The 8,650-nt window shown below is 37.8% G+C and overlaps 1 pseudogene; it reads left to right on the top strand.

Moving 5' to 3' along the window:
• Window positions 1–1,545: 1,545 nt before the first annotated feature.
• On the top strand, window positions 1,546–5,409 carry LOC149002355 (phenylalanine ammonia-lyase 1-like; annotated as a pseudogene).
• Window positions 5,410–8,650: the final 3,241 nt, after the last annotated feature.

Genomic DNA, 8,650 nt, shown 5'->3' with positions numbered 1-8,650 from the left:
TTAGTATGTTCATGTGAAGTTCCCCCTTCGAATTTCGGATCAATCAAACTTCAAACGAAGAAGTTATGACCAAAACAATGTATTATGTCCGTACTGAATCTGCTTGGTCGATCCCATCAACCAAGGCCATCGACCAAGGCTGCTGCTGACAGGAATTTTTCTTAGTTTTGCTCCGTTTCAACTCCAATCTTTTGGGAATTGTTTCTTATGACCTATAAATGTTTTGTCAAGCTTGTTTAGGTGGTTTTGGTCTTGATCTTTGATCTCTTATTTGAAGACTATAAGTTTGGATTACGAGGTGAGTATTCCAACTCACAACATGTCTATTTACATGTCTTGTTGTAATATGACATGAATGAATGACCTAGTTACTGTTATTTTAATTTCCTTATATTATGATATGTCTGTAGTTACAGTAACTTGTCCATATTGTGAATTGCATATTAGAACTGATTATTGAATATGAGAATGTGATATGGACTACGATGTGGATATGAGTGTGAATGTGATTTGTATGGAATCATGATGTGATGTGAATGCCTAGGTCGTAGTTGTGGAATGGGAAATGCCCTATTGGCATTTCGTTTTTGGACACCAAGTGGAGGTGGTATGGGACGCTCTCCTATAGTGCTCCTTGACTCTTTCCCTGACTACTGTTTGACATACCTAGGATTGATCTAGTAGTGCTTGGTTAGGAATCCCCTATTATATCAGACCCAATTCGGAAAGGTATTGAGACCGAGTGACCCGTGGCAGCAATGGGGATTTGTGGGCGCTCAAGACCGGTAACCAACCCGTGAGAGGACATTAATCACATTGTGGGGGGCCATTCATTGGTAGGGTCGCATTTAGTAGACTTGGGCTCATGGGCGTTCAAGACCGATTACCAACCCGTGAGAGGACATGAGAGCTTCCCGTTTGCTACTTGTGGATGACCAATAGGGTTAATGAGTCCGTAGTCCGAGAAGGATACGTTGACTCTAGTGAGAAGGATACCGAAAAGGATCCTGAGAGGGGAGGAATAGAAGTATCTTGATCTAAGTGGATATAAACAAGTAGATGACTTGCATTGGGCTAGGCTTGACCTTGACATACGCCAATACTCAGACCAAACAGTGATGTGAGAGACTGTTGACCTAAACCCCAACCATGGAATGTTTGAGAGGGATGCATGACCCATTACCAACGGAAAGAGAGTGATTTGAGATCTACCCAAAGGAGTATGGTGCTATGACTTAAAACATGTCTGCCAATAGAGACCAGCATACATATATAGAGTTAGAAGCATACTTGCGTATATTGTTTCATATCATTGCACATTTATTTGCCTTTGATTGCATGTGAAGATGCTTATTGTGTTTGGATTACTTGTTGAGTTCTTTTGAGCTTACCCTTCGGGGGACTTGTTTTTAGATGACATTGCAGGTCCGGAAGAGAACCCGTGCCACAGTAGGAATGACCCTTCCATATATGGTACAGCTCCAAAAGTCCTTGGACAAGATCATGACCAGCGGGGCAGCCAACCCTCAAGTTTGGACTGCATTGATGGCTCCTATTGACAACAGCTGGCATCTTCTTGTTTGCCGATGGGATCGTGAGCTTGATGCTGATTTGAAGCTGCAAGAGCATGACCCAAAGGTGAAGAAGATGAAGACTGAAGAAGAAGAAGAGCCGACTGAAGATGTGGATTAGATCCTCTTATTTCTTCTAGACTTTTGTTTTACTTGTATTAGCTTAGAGCTTTGCTTTAGATTTCGATCTACCTTCCGCATATGTTGTGGGGTATATTTCCGCTATACTTTACAGTTGTTTTTTGATTTGGTATCATGTTACCTGCACTATGATATTCTTTTGTGATCCTTTTGAGATCCTTTCTTGACTTTTATTATTAATTTATTGGAATATAATGATTTGTTCTTGCTTTTGATTATGTTATTATACTAAATGAATATGATCGTTCCTAAACTTGATCTTTAGGGCTGTGGATCACACACTCAGGCATGCCATATAGGGTACCGGCTTGGTTGATGAGACAATCAAGGCCAAGATCAGGGCCAATATCAAGGCCAAAATTAGGGCTTGGGTTAGGGTATAAAATCGAGGACGGGTTAGGAATGGGCTAGGCGGCCGAGAGTAATCCTAGGCTGGGTGGCCAAAGAGTAATCCTAGGCCCTCCCTTGGCCCTAGTTCAACGCCAGAATATTTTGGCCCTAATCCGCCCTTAGGGCCAAAATCTTTAGCCCAAGCCCTATTCGGGCATAAGGCGGGCTTAGGGCGAGTTAGGGTCACCAGGGCCAAACTTGCACCCCTAATTGGATGGGAACTAATTCTGCTATTGTAGATATGGTTGTGATACATATTCCGGATGATTGGTTAGAAGAGAATCTACAGTCCTATATGCAAACTAATGAGAGGTTGTGGAATGACAAATTTATTAACTTTCTGCCTAATAATATCTGTCAACAAATTAAAGCATGTGTTCCCTTCAGAAGATAATGGTAGTGGTAGGTTCATATGGAAGCATTCTTCAGATGGACGATTCACTATTTCCACGGCATATGAAGCTATTTCAAATGAACTAATAATGTCGGCTTCTGATTCATACACAGTAGCCTTCTGGGATGTGGTTTGGAAACTAAAACTACCGAGTAGAATGTGCTCATTTGCCTGGCTTGCAAGCAAAGATCGCTCTTAATGAATGCTTGCAAAAAATATTTGAAATCCCAGGATGAAGATGGATGCAATTTTTGTAATACTGGGGTGGAAGACAATATGCATGTCTTACAAGACTGTGGTTTTGCTACGAGTATATGGAATCATCTAGTCCACCCGACTAGTCGAAATTCATTTTATACTTGTGATCGAACCTCTTGGTATGAACTTAACATTTGTGGATAAGCTTCTAGATGGTATTTAAGATGGCTAGAGAAATTCGTCTGTGTGATTTATTTTCTGTGCAACTGAAGGAATAAAGATGTACATAATATCAATTATGTCCGACCTAGAAATGGAAATTAATAATTGAAAACTATTTCATCACAACAAAGGAAGCATGGGAATCCTGCAATGCAAAATTATAGAAATCACCAAGTATTACAAAGAAGTGTAATTGGTCTAAACCACCCAAGGGTTGGTTTAAATGCAATATTAACACTTCCATTATCAAACAATGTCAGATTGCTCAAGTGGGAGGAGTTATTAGAGACTATAGTGGAGCTTTCCGAGATTGATTCACAAAAAAAAGTGTGATCTAATGAAGTTCTAGAAGAACTTCTTTAAGCTGATATGTTGGCTAGGCCAAATTAGTTTTATCTTTTTGTCTTCTAATAGATCCTGTGTGACCCCGTTCTTTCTACAAAAAAAAAAAAAAAAAGTTAATTCACGAGCAAATTATATGAAATAAATATCTACAATAAGACCACGAAATCCCCCATGTTCTCCATCCGATCTTTTCTTTCACTTGAGTTCTCATTTGATGTAGTGCATTCATCATCTCGTTCATAGCATTACTTTGTAACCTCCATTTCTTTTTCTTGTGTGTCGTTTCCCATTTCCTTGTGCCATTTATTTTGTTCTGTTATTTATATACCATACAACATGGGATAGAAGCATACATTCATGTCATTATAGAGTCAAATTATTCACACACACACACTCCATCGATATTTTGGACATTTCCATCATACCTTCATTCCAATTTCTTTTGCATATCTGAGCCTTATAAGCAAAGCATTAGATGAATGTCCTGCTCACCTTTAGGGTCGGATCAATTAGTTAGAACCTTTCATTTTTCCTTTAAAGTCCCATTTTAACCATTTTTCCTTTCAACACTCGTTGGGTTCCTGCAGGGGTCATTTCAACTATTTTTATAACCATTTTATGTAGTCTAAGGCTCTTTTTGGTATCAATTCTCATTGTCTATTATGAGATTTTTTCATTGTTTTAAATGATTTGGCATCTATTATCATTTTGATTTTTATTTAAAATAATAGAAAAATCTCAAAAATCCATAATGAACTAAAAGTCCATTGTAGATTATGGGGACAATTCATTCTCTTCATTTATGCGGTGGCAAACTTGAAATTTTAAAATCAAGATGGGGTTATAACGGTAAAAACGCATTATTTTATAAAAGCCCCTCCCAAACCCTCTCAAACCCTAAAGCGAGCTCTCACTTCTTCTCAACTCTGAAGTTTAAACGGAGGCTGCTCGAACTCGCTCTCGCAAACTGCGGCTGCTCAAACTCGCTCTCCTTCAAGGCTTCTCGCTACTGCAAACTGCGGCTGCTCAAACTTGCTCTCCTTCAAGGCTTCTCATTACTTTTATTTCTCTTTTTCTTCTTAAGGTGTGTGTTCATTTCTTCTCGCATTTGCTTGAGGACCAATAATGATCAGTAGAGATTCCTTTAATGCTACCCATGGCTGACTAACTTAGCTTAAGTTCTTTATCTGCTCAACCAGCTGACCATCTTCCTGAACGATAATTTTGGTAGGCACCCATCGTTATTGACCATCACATGGATTTCGGTGGGATTGTATCCCGCTGTGCTAAGTTTCTTGTGGGAAATGATAGAGTTGCAGAAAAGCTTTTTATCTAAATGGGGCCTTGAGTTGGATTGGAAAAGGAAGAGAGTTGGTTAATCTCACCCCTGAGAGTGAAACCCTAGCCGTTGGAAATCTCAATCCTTTTTCTCTTTCTATTTCTTGTTTTCTTCTACCCCTTTTTCTTTCCCCAGAGTTGACAGACAATTCTGGGTGGGTCGTCTATCTATTACTTGTTTCAACTTCCAAGATTAGCTAGCTTGCTTGCTGCCTGTGAAACATATTTGGCTCTTGGCCCTCTTGGGGATAGTTAAAGCTGTTCCAGATGTGGTAATTCTACTGGGTTTTCTATATTCTTGAATGCTGGAGTGTTTGGAAACAGGTTAGAGTCAAGCCACACATTGCCACACTCGGCCACAAGAGCAGCCATGCTGGTTCGGATCAACACCCTCCTTCAATGCTACTCGGGTATACGGTTCGAAAGAAAGGAAGCCATAACCAAGTTCCTAAACCATAACATCACTCCATGCTTGCCACTCCGTGGAACCATCACTGCTTCAGGAGATCTGGTCCCTCTATCTTACATCGCAGGGTTGCTAACAGGCCGTCCCAACTCCGAAGCAAAGGGCCCAGATGGTAAATGGCTCGATGCTGCTGAAGCCTTCCGTGCTGCTTGGACTGGAACGGTCAGGATTCTTCGAGCTGGGACCCAAGGAAGGTCTAGCCCTCGTCAACGGTACAGCTGTGGGTTCCGGTTTGGCATCTATGGTCCTTTTCGAAACTAACATCCTAGCCGTCCTTGCGGAAGTGCTGATCACCATATTTAAGGGAGGTGATGCAAGGAAAACCAGAATTCACAGATTGTTAAACTAATATTTTATTTGATGTATATTTTTGGTAATTAGTTAATTGTTAATATTAAAATGAATAGGATTTTTTTTATTAATTTTCATTATTAATTTCTAGAAAATTTTCATTTTGACATACCAAACTTATTTTTAATTCCAAAATTTATTGTCGACAAATGTCACCAAAACATTTGTCATTCTTGACCAATAATGGATTCTTATACTTATTTCTTTTAAATAGTCATAATAGACAATGAGAATTGATACCAAAAAGAGCCTAAGACAAAAAAAAAAAAAAAAAAAAAAAACAAAAAAAAAAAAAAAAAAAAACAAAAACACACTTCCTTCGCGCCCCCAAACGACAACACAACAACAACACAAAAAAAAAACAACCAACAAAACCAACGGAGGCGGGCCCCCCGCCCCCCCCCCCCCAGGGCCCCCTTGGTTCGAGGATAGGGAAGGTAAAAGGCTTTTGTTTGATCATTAAAACTTTTTTTTTGGGCCTAAAATCTTGGACTTTCGGACTCTTTTTACTTTCTGTCTGTGTAAGTTATCAATTTGACCCTTTAAAACGTTAAGATCATATAAATACCATCGAAAACATCATAAAACATTAAAGAAACCCTTTCTTAACCATGAAATCTATGAGCTGATATAAAACCTTGAAATAGCAAGAATCATAAACATCAATGAACTTGAAAGCCCTCACAACCATGGGGTTACTTAGGGGTGCAAGTTTGGCCCCTGCGGCGGCGGCCCCGGACCCACCCTAACCCCGCCCGAGCCTAAATAGGTCTTGGGCTAAAGATTTTGGCCCTAAAGGCGGGTTAGGGCTAAAGATTTTGGCCCTAAGGGCGGGTTAGGGCTAAAGATTTTGGCCCTAAGGGCGGGTTAGGGCCAAAATATTCTGGCCCTGAACTAGGGCCAAGGGCGGGCCTGGGATTACTCTCTGACCAGCCCAGCCCGTCCCAGCCCAACCCTAATTTTGACCCTGATATTGGCCCAGATTTTGGCCTTAATTTTGGCCTTGATCTTAGTTCTGATTCTGGTCCTAATTTTAGCCCTAATCTTGGCCTTGATCTAGGTCCATGAATTTGACCTTGATCCTGGCCTTGATTTGAATCTGGACACTCCACCCATATGGAGAGGAATTAATTTTAATCCACATGGGTGAATACTTGACACTTGTCAAATTTTAAAAACATGATAATGTTTATTAAAAATTAACAAAAAAAAATTATATCCTCATTTCCAATGTAGTGAGTATCTATCTGATTTTGACTTTGATCCTGACCTTAATTTTGGCTCTAGTCTTAATGTTAATTTGACTCTAATCATGTACTAGATTTTTACCATAATCTTCATATTAACATTGATATAACTTTAAGTCTTTGACCTTTAGTCATTTTGATCATATTAGACTATGAGTTCATTTTTCTATTATTTTTAAGGTATTTTATTTTTCCAACTGTGTCATTTTTAGTTCCCAAAAAACATTGATTTTTTTTTTTGACTAAGGCGAGATAATATTTTATAAATAATAAAAACTAGTATATAGAGAATTAATATCTAACAAATCTACACCCTAACTTCTCATCATGAATATTGATATCTTTCTTTTGCCTCTAATGTGATATTTCATAGAAACTTATTAAGGATAGATAGAGTAACTAAAATATCATTTTCTTTAACTACGAAAAAAATATCAATACTAAATTATCGTTGATTTACTTGTTAACAAGGTTTTGAATATGGATTTTTTTTGTTGAACAAAGATATCAATGGGAGAGGTTTTCAATTTCCATCACCAAAGTAATGGAAGAGGTTTTCAATTTTCATCACCAAAGCAATGGAGACTTTCAGAGCTCAATATAGAATTATGGAGTGTGAATTTCTTTATGTTTAAAGCAACATTATCAACTTATTGACTATTTTATCATTTTTGAGCTTAAATCATCTTATATCTATGAATTTTACTTTTAATTTACTTGTGATACTTTTATTATCATTATTATTATTATTATTATTATTATTTGTAATGAAATTACATTTGATATTTTAGGTCTAAGGATAAGACCAATTAAAGGCTAGGGACAATGCTAATCAGGGCCAGGGCCAAAGCCAATTAGGGTAAGGTCTAGGGCCAATCAAGGTCAAGGCCAGGGCCAGGGCCAATTAGGGTGGGAATGGACTTGGCATGGCCCTGTAGGGCTTAGGGCTAGAGACAATAATCATTGGCCTTGAACTAGGGTCAGGGCGGGAATTGGCTCAGATTAGAACATATAGGGCTGGGCTTGGGATTGTAAAAGCCTGGCCCAGCCCGACCATGTTGCAGCCCTAGGGTTACTTCTACATCCATTAACCCTAACTCATGACATTAAACATCATGCAGATAAAAAATGAATTAGAAACCCTAATTTTACCCTAGATTCAAAAATTGACTCGAATACCATGAAATTGACATGATTAAACTATAGATTCATGTCCATTTACCATCAAAAATACTAATTCATCCATCAAGTTCGGGTTTCAAGTGCTCTCATATAGATTTGGAGCTTGAACTGCTTGGAGACTTCAAGATTTTTCAAAATCCTCAAAATTCTTTATAATAATACCTCGTATATCCAAGCATTTCCTTTAAGAATCGATAAGTAATTCGTGCAAGCAATCCACGAGTCCTCAAATCAGGATTTTTGTTCATGGTTGCAAGGATATCGTCCAAAAATAAGGGCATTTGAGTAATTAAACATGTTAAATGGATAAGTTTTTCTAAATGGCAGAAATCCACTCTCAGTTAATCATATTTACAAAAAGAGGGCTTCTTTCATGGTTGAGAAAATGAAATCGATCGAATCCCTATCTTGCATTTCACAATCTTACTTTAACTTTACTTCCATTTCTCTCTCTCTTATTCTGTTTTCGTCAAAACTACATTTTGTGGTTTCAAACTAGGGTTCCTTGATTCCTTCTCAATTTCATTTCAAGGTTAGGGTTCCAAGTTTAGGGTTTGCATGATTTCATTTTCTCCCATTCATCTTTGAAAAAAAAAAAAAAAAAAAAAAAAAAAAAAACAAAAATAAAAACAAAAAAAAAAAAAAAAAAAAATAGTATTTTTTTTTATGTTTTTTTTTTAAATTTCAAATTTTAAATTTTATTTTTTTTTTCCTTTTTTTTCCTTTCCTTCTTCTCCTTTTTTTCTCCCCTATCCACCTCACCCAAAAAAACAAAAAAAAAAAAAAAAATACCACAAAAAAAACA

This window comes from Hakea prostrata, chromosome 10, assembly GCF_041222555.1.
Source record: "Hakea prostrata isolate BN-2017 chromosome 10, UWA_Hpros_2, whole genome shotgun sequence".
NCBI classification, from domain to species: domain Eukaryota; kingdom Viridiplantae; phylum Streptophyta; class Magnoliopsida; order Proteales; family Proteaceae; genus Hakea; species Hakea prostrata.
The sequence above is the reverse complement of the archived record's forward strand: the minus strand, read 5'-3'. Positions and strand labels throughout refer to the sequence as shown.